The following is an 18,821-nucleotide window of genomic DNA, read 5'->3' on the forward strand; positions in this document are numbered from 1 at the left end:
CCTGGTTCCAAGTGATTGGACTTGGTCCCAATTACTTGGTTCAATATGCTCCAATAATGGGGCGATTCCTTGATCGGGGGGTGGTCATTTACCTTCCTTTGTGTCAGCCCCTGCTGGCGCCGAAAGGTCTGGGTCGGCTTTCAATTGCTAATTGGCAGCAATTGTTCCCGTGGATGGCTGATTACTATGCAGATGGCTGGGTTGTTGTGATGTTGATGGCTGCAGGTATCGGTCTGGGCTGACTTCCCCAGAAGCGAATACACTGTTTTACCTGCAGCTGTCCGTTTGAGTCCTGTTGGCTGATTTTCCCATCAGCCTCTTCCGTTCGCCATTTTAGATCGCGGTTTGACCATTCTAATCGGGAATCAGCCATTTTAGGTGGCTACATTCCCTCCTTGTGATCCTAACGCGAAGGGTGAAGGATCACATAAATTTTGTTCTTTCCATTCCCTGACCGGGGGGGGGGGGGGGGCACCTCCTACATGGCCTCTGCTCTGACCCTAGCTATGCACGAAAAAATTTTACCTAACAATTCTAAGGGCGCTATGTCAGACAGGGACATGCATTACAAAATAACAAACGTGGAACCTCTAATTTATCCTTATTACACTATACTCGCTAAACATTGCATTATCCTATCTTCCTTAAACATACAACAACAATCATAACATTTCATATACTCTTTCCTGACTTGGCAGTCAAGCTCAGGATCATACATTTTTTTTTTGTTCATGAAAAGTTTTGTACATCTCTTTATTTACAGTAATAACGCAAGTGAATGCTCTTTATTGTTTATATTATAGATCGAGGGGGTGGGGGGTCTGGTCGTAACCGAATATAGGGAATCTGATCTGATATACCGGGGTTCGAGCGCGGTACGCTCTCCTCCATTTATGGAGGCGCATAGTCTGGACTGCACAGCAGAATATCGCCAACGCTAACAGTGCTTCGATCACGTAGGACAGGGAGTACCAGGTTATGAACCTGGCACACCAGGAAGATGCAGTGTCGCTGGTGACTGGGCTCTGGGTACTGCGGGGCAGTGAAACATTAATGGCAGGGAGGTTTGAAGTAATGGGGTTCGCGTTCCCATGCAACCAAATGTCCACAAAAATCATGTTGAGCACGATGAAGGGGGTCCTCATGGCTGTCTTCTTTCCTTTTCTTTCTGTGTGTTCTCTTGTATTTTCTCCGGTTATGGAGCTTCTGGAGTTCTGTAAAAACAAGCATAGTATCTGTAACTACCTCTGTTCAATATCCGGTATGCTAGTGTGTCTGTCCTTTGGGGCCAGTTATTCCCTTATAATTGGTCACTACGTGTGACTCCCTCATTTTTTTTTTCAAAAACAAATTTTAGGACACGGCACACTTCCCAATGACGGACCAGTGCTGATTTACCATCCAAATGTTCCAGGATGTAAATAGCAGATGGCAGCAACCTAAAGGTCGCCTAAACAAATAAAAACTTTTTGAAATGAAAAATGTCAAATGAGGTGCGTATGGGCCGTGACGGGTAAGAGTCCCCGGGTAGGACGGCTACCAATGCCGTATCTCCCCTACCCAAGTGTGTTTGACCAGCGGGGGGGTCCCCAGGCAGGGCGGGTCTCACGCCGTTTCTCCACTGCCTGAGCAACCGACAAGAACAGGCAAAAATGTAGTCATTGTGGTGGGGCTGTGTGGTAGTATGCATTAGGGGTCATGTGGGACTGTGAAGCCGTGATGTCATTGGCTGACAGATCCCGGGTCCTGGTTGGCTGTTGATCTCTAGCTCCGCCCTGAAGGCGGAGTATAAGAACCAGGAATTCTCCCCGCAGCTCCAGTCTGTTGCTGAACTGCGGGGAACGAGTCACGCTTAATAAAGCCTCATCGACTTCACCTCTATTCATCTCTCGGGTGTCTTTGTGCGCTACAGGCTGCCATAGTGATTCTATCCTTGAATCAGAAGAGCAGTTACGATCGGGCATCTGATACCGGAACGAGTATCAGCTGAAAAGCTAGTTCCGCTGAACAAGCATGTGGTCTGTTGACCAGGTATCTGTAGATAAGTTGGTACCGCGGAACAAGCGGCTGGAAAAAAAATTCTCCTGTCGGACGAACAACACAAAACAAACGTACGAACAACATACAACATCCTGCAGGTTCCATCAGGAAGGACAACACTTTTCTCAAGCGTTTCCTTTAAACATCATGTGGACACCTCAGTTCTCAGTTGCGAACAGGGTCGCAAAGGGGTTGGCGGCTTGGGAGTCAGACTCAAGGTCGTCCCCTTCTCCCGGATGCCAAACTCTGGAGTGAATTAGGGCTGAAAGGGCTGCTTGGTGTGAGTTGGGGTCGCTCTCGTCGTTGCGGATGAGTCTGTAGGAGTTGTCACGGTGCCAATGAGTTGTGTTAAGTTGTGTGGGGACAAAGTCGGGGTCGTCCGTGTGGTTCGGTGGTCGGTGGTGGGATTTATTTAGAAAAGTGATCACTGGGATCGTAGTCGGAGTCGCTGGGTGTGGGTCCGGTTGCAAGGGGATAGTAGGGAGGCGTGCTGTGGCTATCGTCCGAGTCACAGTCGATGTCTCTGCTGCTGCAGTCTGTGGGCGTTCCGGGGCAGAGTGTATATTTTGGGGGTGGAGTCGAGGTCGAGTCCGTGGCTGGGCTGGACGTGGTGGGGGTTGGTCGGGTTACATTGGCTGTGGGCGGGGTGTGGTCTGCTGCGTCAAGCATGACGTGGTGTGTGTGGTTTGACTGTGTTCCATAAGCCTTTAACTGGTTTATATGAAACCACGCAGTCTTACCATTTGGGTATTTTATTTTGTAAACTGATTGGCTTACTTTATCCGAAATGGAGTACGGACCCGAGTATTTTGGAGACAGGAATGTGCTGGGGTTATATACAGACAACATCACTTGCTGTCCGATATCATAATCCATTGCATGCACTGCCTTATCGAAACAGGCCTTGCTCTGTTTCTTTTTGGTGCCCAGTTTTACAGCGGCTGCTAACTGAGCCGTTTTTACATTAGCAACTAATTGCTCCACGGCTTTCTCGTGGGTGAGGGCCGTTACTTCAGGGCTGGTCAGGTATAAACCTAACAAGTATTTTGTCCCTTTCATGGGGCGTCCGGTCATAAGAGCGTGTGGGGTGTAACCTGTGGAGGTGGAAACAGTTTAACCCAAAAACATCAGCGCAACAGGGAGGACTGAGTCCCAAGTGGTGTTGTTCTGCTGGACCATTTTTCTGAGGGTGGTTTTTAGGGTCCGATTCATGCGCTCCACTATACCACTCGACTGTGGGTGGTACGCAATGTGGAATTTTTGGGTGATGCCAAATATCGTGAGGACGTTCTGCATGACCCGTCCCGTAAAGTGAGAACCTTGGTCCGATTCAATACTGCGGGGGAGTCCCCATCTTGTAAAGATGTGGTGGGTTAGGATCTTGGCTGTGGTTTTCGCGGTGTTGGTGCGGGCTGGAAATGCTTCCACCCACTTTGTAAAAGTGTCCATGACCACCAGAACATATTTATAGCCATTCCTGCAAGGGGGCGATGGACCTATAAAATCAATCTGGAGGTTAGTCCAGGGGCCGTTAACGGGTCGGGTGTGGCTGAGTTGGGCCTTTTTGGCATATCTTTCATACCTTTCACAATCTCAGTGAGAGCGCTATCCTGCTTCTGGGCCTCTACTAGATCCTCGATCCTAGTCTGTGTGACCTGAACTGCACTCACTGGCGCACTCACTGGTGCGCTTTCGGGGAGTTTCCAGAAATACCCATGTCTGGAACTTGCTTTAGCCAGTGCGTCAGCCTTTACATTTCCAGGGGGGAGGAACGATGGTGGCTGCGGACATTTATGATGCCAAAAGTCCTGTTCTGGGCTTTTTGTAAAATATAGCGGAGTAATGGGGCTGAGCGGATGGGTTTCCCGTCCGCGGAAACAAATCCTCGTTTCCTACAGGGGCAGAAATTCTGTAAGGCTGTTACAGACATAGAGGTTGTCTGAGTATATGTCTGCTGGGCTGGGGAAGGAATTGGGGTGGTCTACTATGTATGCGATGGCCGCAAGCTCTGCTGCCTGCACGCCTAAATGTCCAGGGAGTTTTAATGCTATTTCCTCGAGGGCGCATCCCTGTGCCTCCTCAACATAAATCCTGCAACCTGTTATGCGTTGCCCATCTAAGACTGTGGAAGATCCATCCACATAAATCCTAATGGGTTCACATGTGTCCGGGTGAGGGGGGCTCTGAGATGAATTTCCTATTTTACTGGGGGCGGGGTTTGCTATAAAGGGGCCTGTGTTATGATGTGGAGAGATGATTTCACATTCATGGGGGGTTCCGGGGTACTGCAAATTGTCCGCTAAGTAGGTGTGTGTCTTGGTCCGTTTTACTGTGATGTCCCGTCCTTGTAAGAGAAGAGTCCACCTAGCTGCGTGTATTTGGCTGACGGTACCGTCCTTAAGTCGTCCGTCTAGTAAAAGTTGGGTGGGGGTGTGCTCGGTCAAAATGGTGATGGGGTTCAGTCCGGTAATGTATGAAAAGTACTGGACTGCCCAGAAAACTGCGAGCAGGTGCCTCTCACAGGCTGAAAATCCCTGCTTACACAGCATCTAAAAGTCGGGAAGCATATGCTACGGGTCTTAACTGGCCATGCCGTTCCTGCAGGAGCTCAGCTGAAAGGGTGCGGCCTGTGGTCGCTACCTCTATGGCGTAAGGGGAAAGCGGGTCTGGAACTTGTAGTGCGGGGGCGGCTATGAGTGCCTGTTTTAACGATTCCATAGCATCCGTATGCTGCGGAAGTCACTCCCAGGGGGCTCCTTTCTTTAGGAGGTCTGAGAGGGGCGCTGCCTTGCTGGCGAAATCGTCAATGTGGTTTCGGCAATAGCCAGCCAGTCCTAAAAACAACCGGAGGGCTGAAACGTTTTGGGGAAGGGGCAATTTAGCAATCGAGTCAATTCTTTTATGCTCGATCTCGCATTTGCCGTGTGTGATAATTGTACCCAAATATACCACTTTTTCTTCCAATATCTGGGCCTTTTTGGGGTTGACTTTACAGCCAATGGAATGTAATAATTCCAGGAGTTCGGACAGAAGCTCAATGTGCTCTTCCTTAGTGTCTGTTTGCAGTAGTAGATCATCTACATACTGTACCAGACATTCGGGACGAGAAAACTTCGCTAGTCCATTTGCCAGCTGTCGGTGGAAAATGGAGGGGGTGTTGTGGAAGCCTTGTGGCAGGCATGTCCATGTGTACTGCTGCGCTTTAAAAGTGAAGGCAAATTTGTACTGGCACGTCTTTGCGAATGGAATGGACCAGAATCCATTACTGATGTCCAAAACCGTGAAATATCGGGAATTGAGTCCCTGCTTGAGCATGGTCTCGGGACTTGTTGCTACGGTGGGGGCTGCTGCGGGGGTGACTTTATTGAGTTCCCGGTAATCAATGGTCAGGCACCATGATCTGTCGGGCTTTCTTACTGGCCAAATCAGGGCATTATTAGTAGAGGCTAGCGATCTTAGTACGCCCTGCTCTAATAAGCTCTCTATAACTTTTAGGATTTCTCCCTCTGCTTCTAGGGGGAATCTGTACTGTTTTGGGGGTCTAGGGTCCGGTCCTGTTACTTGTACGGAGCCAGTCATCCGTCCACAGTTGTGCTTGTGGGTCGCGAATGCTGCCCTGTTCTTTTGCAGGACTGCCCTAACCTGCTTGTCCGTGCTAAGCGTGGTGGGGTTGAACCAAAACTCACCTACTGCGCTGGGAGATGATTGAAAGGGATATTATTTACAATTTACATGTTTATCTTTTTTTGGCACTCCCTCTCTTCCCCCCAACTTGTCTCCCTGCACGCCCCCCCCCCCCCCCCCCACTGCCCCCTCCCCCCCCCATTTCCCACTCTCTTTTTCTGCTATTTTGGCTCCGTCTTAGGCTCTTTCTTCTCCCGGAGAAGTTATTATCTATCGTTCATCTTGCCTTTGCTGTTGGGCTTTGTGGGGGCCCTCTGGCTTCAAACAGTTCTTGGAACAGGCTGATGAATATTCCCCACGCTTTGTGGAAGCCCTTGTCCAACCCTCGGAAGGTGTACTTGATCTTCTCCAGATGGCAGCTGTGGGTGGCGCTGCTGATCGACAGCCAAGCAGGATTCTCAGGCGGGCAATTAAGGAAGCAAAAACAAGGGCGTCGACCCTCTTCCCCATATTAGGTTCTGGCTGGTCCGATCCCCTGAAGACTATCACTTTTGGCATGCCTCCACCCTCACCCCCACAACCTTGGACATCGTCTTGAAGAAGGCTGTCCAGAACCCGACAAACCTGGGGCATGCCCAGAATATGTGGCCGTGGTTGGCCAGTCTGCCCTGGTACATTTGTCCTCTACCTCCTGGAAAAACCTATTCATTCGGGTTCAGGTTAGGTGCGCTCTGTGCAGCACTATGATACAAACGGTAATGATAAGTGAATTCTCCTGGAGCTACTTCTAATGCGACTGTCCTCTAGTACGACTTACCACCAACTGCCCGACCTCTGGAGTCACATGGTGGATCTCTATCCCCACCTGCTGGTCGGAGGTCATATATTTAACTGTATACATTACTATGCAAATGCTTATCACCACATCCCCCTTCCTTTGGAAATGTGAATGTTTAACAATTATAACTGTGCCCTACCAAACATGATATGCATATCAATTTCAAACATGTAAAATACACAAATATAACTGTGCTCCACAAAACATGATATGCATAATAATTTCAAACGTGTCCCTGTTCACAGTGCATTATACATTCAGTCTTTCAGGTTAACGCCATGTTCTTGTTGGTCTCCTAAGCATTGACCGAATAAGTGATCTTGTTTCATTTTTCGAAAGACTGGTTTTATGGCTGGTCTTTGAGACACCAACTCTTTCAGTGTTTTGAAATGATGCTTCCTACTCCATGTGTGTTTTTGTACATTGACCTTCTTGCCGATGCTCATGTCTTTACTGTCGCGGCTGCTACCCAGCTGACAGACTGTCCTCGACTCTTCTCTTAACCGTCCTTTTTTTATAATCAGCTCTTACCTTTTCCGTTTCTTCTTAGCTTTAGTGGCATCACCCGTGAAGTTGGTGCGGTCCACACTCACCTCAACCTATGCACCTAGAGCATCATTCTTGCTCCTGGTCTCAGCCAAGGGATTAGATGTTTCTGGATCCCTTGCAGTAATAGCTGTTTCTGGATCTTGGGCTGTGACAGCTGTTACTGGATCTTAGGCTGTGACAGCTGTTACTGGCTGTTCTGCTACAATGACTGCTTCTGGAGTCTTTGCTGGATTGAGGAATTTTGGCTGATCCATAGTGCTTACGCACAAAACCTGTACTGCATGCCCATCAACTGGTGGGTATCTAAAGGCTGCATATCTTTGGACGCTTTCGAAGTTGCAGGCAAATTTCTGACTTCAGAAATCATCTGCCACCACTTGCATTCCAGTACCTTAGCTAGATCAATGGCCTCAATGTTAGGCATTACTTCCACACTTTGTGTTTTATTCTCAATTTTGAAAGATCATAACTAACGCCTCCATTATTTTTTCAGCTATCTCCGTTAGAACTCTAGGATGTAGCCCATCTGGGCCCGGAGATTTATCAATTTTTAGACCTCTTAGTTTCTCTAGCACCTTCTCCTTTGTGATGGTTACCATATTCAACTCTGCCCCCTGACTCTCCTGAATTGTTGGGATATTACTCATGTCTTCTACTGTGAAGACTGACGCAAAGTACTTATTTAGTCCCTCAGCTATTTCCTTGTCTCCCATCACTCGATTACCAGCGTCATTTTGGAGCGGCCCAATGTCTACTTTTGCCTCCCGTTTGTTTTTAATGTATTTAAAGAAACTTTTACTATCAGTCTTAATGTTACTGGCTAGCCTACCTTCATAATTGATCCTCTCTTTCCTTATTTCTCTCTTTGTTATCCTCTGTTTGTTTTTGTAACCTTCCCAATCTTCTGACTTCCCACTACTCTTTGCCACATTATAGGCTTTCTCTTTTGCTTTGATGCATTCCCTAACTTCCTTTGTCAGCCATGGCTACCTAATCCCCCCCTCTGATAACCTTTCTATTCTTTGGGATGAACCTCTGGACTGTGTCCTCAATTACTCCCAGAAACTCCTGCCATTGCTGTTCTACTGTTTTTCCCACTAGGCTCTGCTCCCAGTCGATTTTCGTCAGTTCCTCCCTCATGCCCCTGTAGTTATCTTTATTTAACTGTAACACCTTTACATCTGATTCTACCTTCTTTCTTTCAAATTGGAGATTAAATTCTACCATATTATGATCACTGCCTCCTAAGTGTTCCCTTACTTTAAGATCTTTAATCAAGTCTGGCTCATTACATAACACTAAGTCCAGAATGGCCTGTCCCCTCGTGGGCTCCGTCACAAGCTGTTCCAAAAAGCCCTCCTGTAAACATTTAATGAATTCCCTTTCCTTGGGTCCACTGGCAGCATTATTTACCCAGTCCACCTGCATATTGAAGTCCCCCATGATCACTGTGACCTTGCCTTTCTGACATGCACTTTCTATTTCGTGGTGCATTTTGTGCCCCTAGTCGTGACCACTGTTAGGAGGCCTGTACATAACTCCCATTATGGTTTTTTTGCCTTTGTGGTTCCTCAACTCTACCCACACAGACTCCGCATCATCTGACCCTATGTCGTTTAGTGCTATTGATTTAATTTCATTCCTAATTAACAAGGCAACCCCGCCCCCTCTGCCCACCTCTCTGCCTTTTCGATAGGTTGTGAATCCCTGGATGTTTAAATGCCAGTCCTGAACCCCCTGCAACCACGTCTCTGTGATGCCTATCACATCATACCTGCCAGTCATAATCTGGGCCACAAGCTCATCTACCTTGTTCCGTACACTGCGCGCATTTAAATATAGCACCTTTAATTCTCTATTGACCGTCCCTTTTTGTTTTCTTAGTGTGGTGGACCTTGGTTTACTGAGCCTTTCCATACTCTGGGATGGGGACTATCGTAACCTCTCCTAAGTTCTGTCTTTTCGTGCTTTTTTGTATTCCTAAGCAGCTACGCTTCCCACTGATTACTTCACCTCTTAGTTCCCTGACTTTCCCTTCCCCCCCAATCTCTAGTTTAAAGTCCTAATGACCACCCTATTTACTCTTTTCGCCAGAACACTGGTCCCAGCTCGGTTCAGGTGGAGACCATCCCAATGGTATGCCAAAACTGATGCCAGTGTCCCATGAAAAGGAACCCCTCTTTCCCACACCACTCTTTCATCCACGTGTTAACTTCCCTTATTCTTGCCTCCCTATGCCAATATCCATGTGTTCTTGCTGCAGGCTTTTTGATGGGCTGGCCTCAAGTACTTGGGATCCACTGCAGGAACTGTTCCGTGAGCATAGGTTAATTCATCATACTTCTCTGGAGCCAATTTCTCCAAAATGGGGGTTAGTTCTTCAATTACCAGTTGGCTGCCCCAGTTGATTTGCTCTCAGCTAGTTTGTCATAGAGTCATAGATGTTTACAACATGGAAACAGGTCCTTTGGCCCAACTTCTCCATGACGCTCAGTTTCTATCACTAAGCTAGTCCCACTTGCCCGCATATGGCCAATATTCCTCTATACCCACCCTGCCCATGTAACTGTCTAACTGTTTTTTAAAGGAGAAAATTGTACCCGCCTCTACCACTGCCTCTGGCAGCTCATTCCCAATGCTCACCACCCTCTGTGTGAAGACATTTTCCCTCTGGTCTGTAGCCATCTGGGATGGCCACTTCCCGATTACAGAATGGACACTTTGCAAAGATTGCAGGGAAAATGGACAATACTGAGAAAGTAAGCAGGTGCAGGGTTTGTCTGTTGATTGGGGCCGCAGCTCCCAGACAAGACCGAAACTGCAAAGCCATTACCATACTAATGAGCCATCTCTATTGACAAAAGAGTAACATTTAAGTAAACAATACCAAGGCAGACACCCTGGCACCAGAGGAGACTAGAACAAAGCAGGCCAACGGCCACCTAGGACACGCCCAGCCATCAGGGCACCCACCCTTTTATTGGAGGAAATCGATAGGTACGATTAAGAAACGGCCCAATTAATTGGGGCCAAGTTCAAGGCCACCCAAAAGTGCGCAAAGCCCCTTTGGGTATAAGGAGGAATCCCCAAGAGAGAATCACACTCTTGGCTCCGGCTCTCACCAAGGAGAGACCTGCCAAAGCTGCAGCAGAACAAGTAAGTCCAAGGTCAACGCACGCTACCAGACAGACGCTCTTAGCTGTTATTCCATACCAGTTCAACCCCAGCAGCCTCAGAACTGAGTGGGCACCTGTAGCTAAGTATAGGCTTTTAGCAGTAGTGATAGTTTAGTCTGTAGAGTTTTGCGCATGAGTATATTTGACTGTGTGTAAATAAATGAGCATTGAGATTGAACTTACTAACTGGTGTATCGAGTCTTTGATCAGTATTCGGTTTTGAACCTTGTGGAGGTATCGAAAGATACCTGGCGACTCTAGAGCAAAACGTAATTAGAATTAAGGAAGGCGACCATATTGGCCGCCATTTTCAGAGCCAAATAAAGACAAACACAATTGGCAACAGGTCTCTATTGTATCTCTTCCCTCCCACCATAAACCTATGCCATCTACTTCTAGACTCCTCTACCTTTGGGAAAAGATGTTGACTATTTACGTTATCTATGCTCCTCATTATTTTAGAGACCTCTATAAGTTCATCCCTAAGCCTCCTACGCTCCAAGGAAAAAAGTCCCAGTTTATCCAGCCTCTCCTTATAACTCAGACCATCAAGTTTTGGTAGCATCCTCGTAAATCTCTTCTGCACTCTTTCTAGTTTAACAATATATTTCCTATAATAGGGTGATTAGAACTGAACACAGTATTCCATGTGTGGTCTTACTAATGTCTTGTACAATTTCGACAAGACGTCCCAACTCCTGTATTCAGTATTCTGACCAATAAAACCCAGCATGCTGAATGCCTTCTTCACCACCCTGTCCACCTGTGACTCCGCCTTCAAGGAGCTATGAACCTGTATCCGTAGATCTCTTTGTTCTGTAACTCTCCCCAACTACCTACCATTAACTGTGTAGATCCTGCCCTGAGCAAAATGCATCACCTCATATTTATCCAGATTAAACTCCAGCTGCCATTCATCAGACCACTGGCCTAATTGGTCAAGATCCTGTTGCAATCTTATATAACCTTCTTCACTGTTCACTATGCCACCAATCTTGGTGTCATCTGAAAACTTATTAACTATGCCTCCTACGTTCTCATCAAAATCATTAATATACAGAACAAATAACAGTGGACCCAGCACCGATCCCTGAGGCACACCGCTGGTCACAGGCCTCCAGTTTGAAAAACAACCCTCTACAACCACCCTTTGGCTTCGGTCGCCAAGCCAATTTTGTCTGCCATTGCAATCTCATTTTCAGCCTCTGCACACTGCATCGTGGAACTTTCACACTCATCGTTGTCCTGCACAGATAGGATGCTACTTGTTATCACCTTGTCAATAATGTCAAATAAACTAAATAAGCTTTCATAGTCTTCCTCTTCTGGCTCATCATCTGTTTCCTCACTTGTCTCATCATAATCATCATCACCGTAATCATCATCATCATCATGATAATTATCATCATCGTCTGTAATAGCTTCTCCTGTGAAGTATAGCACTGCTTGTGGAATTATGTGTTCAGGCAAGACATGACTAATTTCAAAGTCAGCAGCGAGTCTGGCTGCAGAACCTTCATCCAGCTTTCCATTCTCTGGAACTTCAGAACTCAGGAGGACTAAAGAAATTAAAGAAAGAGTCATTTGGTACAGTTTTCTTAACTGTTCTACCAGTGCACCACCCCTTACGCTTCTGCTTCATTTTACAATGTGATGATTTTTTCTTTCTCCTTGTCGATCTGGCACCCTGTGCATCCCGCAATTTCTGGTTCATCAAAGAATAAATTGTCTGACTCATCAGACAGCGACTCCATCTGGTATGTTTTTGTCACTGCTTCATTTGTGAAATACTCATTTGGCTCAACTTAAACTCCCGAGTAAAAACATTGGCTGTCCAGGATCTGAAAATTTCACCTTTAAATCTTGTAAATCTTTTAAGATAGGCTCATCATGTTTTTGTACCATGTCTCTGAGGAAATCCACATTTTTGATGACTGTCAACCAGAATTCTGGAATTCCTTTTGGCTCTTCCTGTTCTTCATCACGTTGTCATTTGCATTCATCCTCTGTTGCAGTGCTATCTAGAATGTACAGATGCTCAACTAGCTCCAGTGCCTCAAACGCTTGTGCTCCTAGGATAGGCTCGCAATCCGTGTCCACAATGGAAAATGGTATAATGTGATTATGTTGTGTACTCATGCTTCGAGCTCACATGCTCCCAACATCGCAATCTCATTCCCATTGTAGTCTTTCAGTAGTCTTGTTTGATTGACGACTTTAGGTTTAACTCACAGACCGGTCAAACTGATAAGATTGGCCCTCGCTCTCATGTCGATCTTACATTTGACCAATGTGCCATCCAGCTTCAATGAAATTGTCCATCTGTCTTCCGTGGTATGAGCATCACCATCATTATTGCCGCAACTGGTAAGTGAGACTTGTTTACTTTGCAAGGCTTTTGACAAGGTACCGCATTGTTGCAAAAGGTTAAATCTCACGGAATCCAGGATGAGGTAGCCAATTGAATTCGAAAATTGGCTTGGTGACCGAAGGTGGTTGTGGAGGGTTGTTTTTCAAGCGAGAGGCTTGTGACCAGCAGTGTGCCTCAGCGATTGGTGCTGGGTCCACTGTCATTTGTTCTATAAATAAATGATTTGGATGAGAATGTAAGAGGCACGGTTAGTAAGCTTTCAGATGACACCAAGATTGGTGGCATAGTGGATAGTTGAGAAGATTATGTAAGATTGCAACAGGATCTTGACCAATTGGGCCAGTGTGCCGATGAATGGCAAATGGCGTTCAATTTGGATAAATGTGAGATGATGCATTCTGGTAGATCAAATCAGGGCAGGAACTATTCAGTTAAAGGTAGGGGGTTGGAGAGAGTTACAGAACAAAGAGATCTAGGGGTACAGGTTCACAGCTCCTTGAAGGTGGAGTCGCAGGTGGACAGGGTGGTGAAGAAGGCAGACAGCATGCTAGGTTTTATTGGTCAGATATTGAATACAGGAGTTGGGACATCGTGTTGAAGTTGTACAAGACATCAGTAAGACCACACATGGAATACTGTGTTCAGTTCTGGCCACCCGATTATAGGAAGGATATTGTGAAACTAGAACGAGTGCAGAAGAGATTTACGAGGATGCTCCCAGGTCTTGATGGTCTGAGTTATAAGGAGAGACTGGATAGGCTGGGACTTTTTTCCCTGGAGCGTAGGAGGCTTAGGGGTGAACTTATAGAAGTCGATAAAATAATGAAGAGCAAAGATAAAGTAGATCGTCAACATTTTTTCCCAAAGGTAGAGGAGTCTAGAACAAGGGGGCAGAGGTTTAAGGTGAGAGAGGGGAGAGAGGCAAAAGAGACAAGAGGGGAAATTTCTTCGCACAGAGGGTGGTGAGGATCGGGAATGGGCTGCCAGAGGCAGTGGTAGAGATGGGTATGATTTTGTCTTTTAAAAAGCAGTTAGAACGTTACATGGGAAGGGTGAGTATAGAGACGTACGGGCAAATGCGGGCAAGTGGGACTAGCTTAGTGATAGAAACTGGGCAGAATGGACAAGCGGGGCCGAAGGGCCTGTTTCCATGTTGTAAACATCTATGACTCTGCGTACGGACCCATCATGTCCTCAGTCCAAATCAGATCAATGAAAAACAGGTCTTCAATGCTCATCTCATCAATCACGTTGACTGATCCGGTTTGGTCCACTGGTGGACGTGAAAAACATTGCCTTGCAAAGTGACTTGTTCTGCCACACTTGGAACACACCTTCCCAAATGTTGGCCATTGTCATGGCCCATGCCAATTGCCGCATGGCCTGCACAACTTGGAGGATCCAGTCGGCCATTTCAATTGGACGCCCATACTGGGACCACGTTTCTTATTGGAATGCGCCACTAAGCTTATGGCACTGGTGTCTTCTTCCACATTGGTGCCAAAATTGTTCAGGTTGAGCATACTAATATGCTGTGCAGCTGGCTCTCTTGCATGACAAATCTTGATAGTGTTTTCTAATTGAAGCTCTTCTTCCATCCATAACCTCTCGTGTACCATATTGTTAAATATCCCGAAAACTATCTGATCGTGAATCATTGACAACTTTAACATACTAAAACTGCACGACTGCACCTTCAACCGCTAGTTGGTTAGAAAACTATTGAATGGTTCGCCAGCCTTCTGAGTACGTGTGTGAAAGATGTAATGCTCAAACGTTTCTTTTTTCTTTCCGGGAGCAATGTCAATCAAAGTATGGTATTACTTTGTCGAAGATCTTGCTTTCTGCTTCGCTGTCGAACACGAAGGTACGTGAAGGTAACGCGAATTATAAATATTGATCACTTGAAGACCTGCTACCGTGAGCAGCAACGCAACACGCCCCTCGTCAGGCTGTGCCTGCAGGCCAAGGGCAGTAACATAGAACTTGAACTGCTGCTTAAAAACACGCCAATTCTCATCTACATTACCGGTAACTTGAAGCTGGTGAGGTGCCTTCAGACCTTCCATCTCTAACTTCACAATCTTTCCGTACGTTGAGTTCCAGTTGCCCATAATTTACCAGGTAGGTGGAAGAATTTTCTTTTGACTTTCTTCGGTCTGGTTTGTCCCATCTTCGCCATAGTTATCTTCAATTGTTCAACACTCTTGGCACCATGTTATGTTCTGTGTTGTGGCCATTATATAGATGCACACAGAACATTTAGTTCTTCACCAGTAAAATAGTTTATTGACAAAATGAACATGTGGAAAGATACCTAATGAACTATGAGACAAACGGTAACGATAAGTGAATTCTCCTGGAGCTACTTCAAATGCGACTATACTCTAGTACGACTTACTACCAACTGCCCGAGTCACATGGTGGATCTCTGTCCCCAGCTGGTCGGAGGTCGTATATCTAACAATACACATTAATATTCATATGCATACCACCACATGTCCCCCGTGTAGAAGTCTCTAATCATTAGTATCCCCCTGCCCTGTCTCCACCTCTTAAAGGTGGCATTTAGCTTTGCTGGTGGGAACCTGTGGTTACCGCAGTTGAATGCCATGGTGGACATCTCGGTTAAGCCTAAGTGTTGTTTCATCTGGCTCCAAATTTTTAGCGTTGCCACCGCCACCGGGCTGGATGTGCTTTGCTGCCGGGGATGAGGGCGCTGTCGTGGCGAGGGCTCGGATCGTCGTTCCCATGCAGGAGGACTCTTCCAACCTCACATATTCCATGCACAGTTCCCTTACAAATCCCCTCATCCTCTCGGTTGTGGCTGCCCAGTGATAGAATTGCAAGTTCGGGAGGACCATGCCACCCATGCTTCTTCTCTTCTGCAGTGTTGCCTTAGGGATTATTGGATTCTTCCCCCCCGTCCCCCTCCATACAAACGCAATAATCATTTTATCTATTCTTTGGAAAAAGGCTTTGGGGATGAAGATTAGTATGGATCTAAACAGGAAGAGGAACCTAGGCACTATGTTAATCTTGATCATCTGCACCCTCCCTGCCAGGCAAAGCGGGGGTGCATCTGGCAACTCTGTCGGTCCTTTTTAACTTCCTCCACCAGACTAGTCAGATTCCACTTGTGGATCCGTGTCAGTCGTGGGCTATCTGGATCCCCATGTAGTACAATTTGTTTTGGGCAATTTTGAATGGTAGACCTTCCAGCTCTGTCCCTTTCCCATTCGGGTTCACTGGGAATGCCTCACTTTTGGCCAGGTTAGGTTTCTAGCCCGAGAAGGCCCCAAACTTTTCCAGGAGCTTCATGATTTTCTTCAAGCTATTCTGTGGGTTTGAGATACAGAGGAGCAGGTCATCCAAATAGAGTGAGACTCTGTCCTCTCTGCCTCCTCTTCAGATGCTCTTCCAGCCTCTTGTGTCTCAAAGAGCAATCACCAGGGGTTCAATTCCAGGGCATTGCCCTGCCATGTCCACGATTACCTGGGGGATACAATGGCCTCTGAGGCCCAGGCGTGGTTATCACATCTGGTCTCTATTTGTGGAGACCAGGAGTATCCCTGCTAGCGCCATGTCTCACCGGTGGGTGAGAATATTGTACATACCCGGAAGATTCGCCGTTAAGCCAATTCTGAATATTTAAATCTATTCAAATGAATGAAAATCATGTTCATGCCCTCGTTGGGCATGAACCTTATTATGTCTGCTGGGAGGGCCTGGGAACAATGTAAACTGCTTGACGACTGCTGCAAATCCAATTTCAGGCCTCTCCCAGAATTGTCCCGACACAGCAGGATTTACACCGGGCGCAACGTGGCCATAAAACCGCCCCAAAAATGTTTATCTCTAAAGTACAGGTTCACAATCAATGAAACCTGTATAAAACATTGGTTGGGCCTCAACTAGTTTCGAGTTGTGGGCATCAGAATTTAGGACCTCAACTAGTTTCGAGTTGTGGGCACCAGAATTTAGGAAGTATATGAAGATATTAGGGAGGGTGAAGATTCACAAGGATGGTTCCAGGGATGATGAACTTCCAGAGGATCCGTAGAATCCCTGTAGCGCAGGAGACCCTACTTAGGCCCATTCTGCTGCTCTCTCCCTGTAACCTCACAACCTTACCCAGCCTACACATCTTTGGACACTGAGGGACAATTTAGCATGGTCAATCCATCTACCCTGAAAATCTTTGGACATTGGGAGGAAACTGGAGCACCGGAGGAAACCCGTGCAGACACAGGGAGGATATATTAACTCCACACAGACAGACACCCAAGACTAGAATTCAACCAGAGTCGTTGGCCTTGTGATGCAGTAGTGCTAACCACCAGGCCACTGTTACACAAATAGAATGGAGAAGCTGGGGCTTGCCGTGGAGTTGAGGAAGTTGAGAGGTGATTTGATAAATGTATTCAAAATCAAGACAGGTATGGACAGAGAAGACGAAGAAAAATTATTCCCATTGGTTGAAGGGTCGATAACTAGAGGAGGCCGAATTAAGGTGACTTGCAAAAGAAACAACGGTAACCTGAGGAAAAACTTTTATGCAGCGAGTGGCTAGGATCTGGAAGGCACTGTGGTAGAGGTAGGTTCAATTGTGGCTTTCAAAAATGATTGGATCAGTATCTGAAGAAGAAAACTTTGCAGGGTTACAGGTAAAGGCAGGGGAGTAGCACCAAGTGAATTGCTCTCACAGAGAGGCAGTCCAGATGTGAAATGCTGCATGACCTCCTACTTCACTGTGACCATTCAGGGTCTATGATTATCAGACCATCAGATGAGGGAGGGAGTAGAAGCAAGAACTTCTCAATTAATGGAATGTAGTTCTGTGTTAAACCATTATCCTGGGTATGAATTCGATAAGCTCATCTACATACACAATGAATGTAAAATTAAATTTCAGTATTTCTGTTTAATTTCAGTACCTCCGTTAGACATCAAATCATTGCTGTGACAGACGTGCATTTGTACAACAGATTGCATTGAATAAAATTATATACACTTCCTATATCTGTAAAAAGATTGCACGTCAAAGTTCAGTTAAATTGAAGAAAACAAGGACGTTCTTATTAAAGGTGTAATGATTGTAAATGTAACCGTTGTTCTTGCACAAAAATTGTGAAATTCCCACTGTAAGCTTTTTTGAGAACACAGCAAAAATATAAGCAGGAAACAAAATTAATTGATTAAATTTAAGAATATTAACCAGAATGTTTATGCTAAATTTGTATTCTTTATGGCTAGAATTGAGTTCGGAGGCAATGGGCGGGTGGGGTAAGAGGGTAGGGGGTGGTAGTGGAGAGATTTTGTAATTGCATGGATGAGATTGTCTCCAGGATCCCACCTGTCCCGACCTGGTCCCGATTTTACACTGAGGCAAGCAGGACCTTGGACGGAAAGCCCACGCTTGCCCAAATAAAGAGGACACCCCACTTAGATCTTGGAGGCCTGTGAACATCCCTGCCCCCCTGACACTGACCTATCCCTGACAACCCTGATCTGCCCCCTCATGACCCCCTTCCTAACCAACTCCACCCTCCCCCCTCACTCCCCATTCCCTGTCACTTACCTTTCCTCCGGTTCCCAGCACTTAGTTGCATACAGCTAGCTGCATTGCCTCTTATGGCCACTGACGCACTGTTCCCGGTAAGAGCTGCCTGATTAGCCATCAGCTCTCCAAGGTTGGACGTTCTCCCAGTGACACATGGAAGCCCTGCCTTTTGCCAATCACTCGTTACAGTGTGAAATGATATCGGGCCTGCTGGACTCAGCGGGGACCTCTAAAAATTCATAGAACATAGAACATACAGTGCAAAAGGAGGCCATTCGGCCCATCGAGTCTGCACCGACCCACTTAAGCCCTCACTTCCACTCGTCCCCGTAACTCATTAACCTCTCTTAACCTTTTTTGGTCACTAAGGGCAATTTATCATGTCAAATCCACCTAACCTGTACGTCTTTGGAGTGTGGAATGAAACCGGAGCACCCGGAGGAAACCTATGGAGACAAGGGGAGAACATGCAGACTCTGCACAGACAGTGACCCAGCATGGGATTGAACCTGGGACCCTGGCACTGTGAAGCCACAGTGCTAATCACCTGTGCTACCGTGCTGCCCATGTGTGTGAAATACTACAGATTTTGCACGACAGGCAGAATTCCTGCCAGACATTTTCTATTGACTATAGCCATATTCACCACTACCCTTAGTT

The sequence above is a fragment of the Scyliorhinus torazame genome, chromosome 2 (assembly GCF_047496885.1).
Source record: "Scyliorhinus torazame isolate Kashiwa2021f chromosome 2, sScyTor2.1, whole genome shotgun sequence".
NCBI classification, from domain to species: Eukaryota; Metazoa; Chordata; class Chondrichthyes; order Carcharhiniformes; family Scyliorhinidae; genus Scyliorhinus; species Scyliorhinus torazame.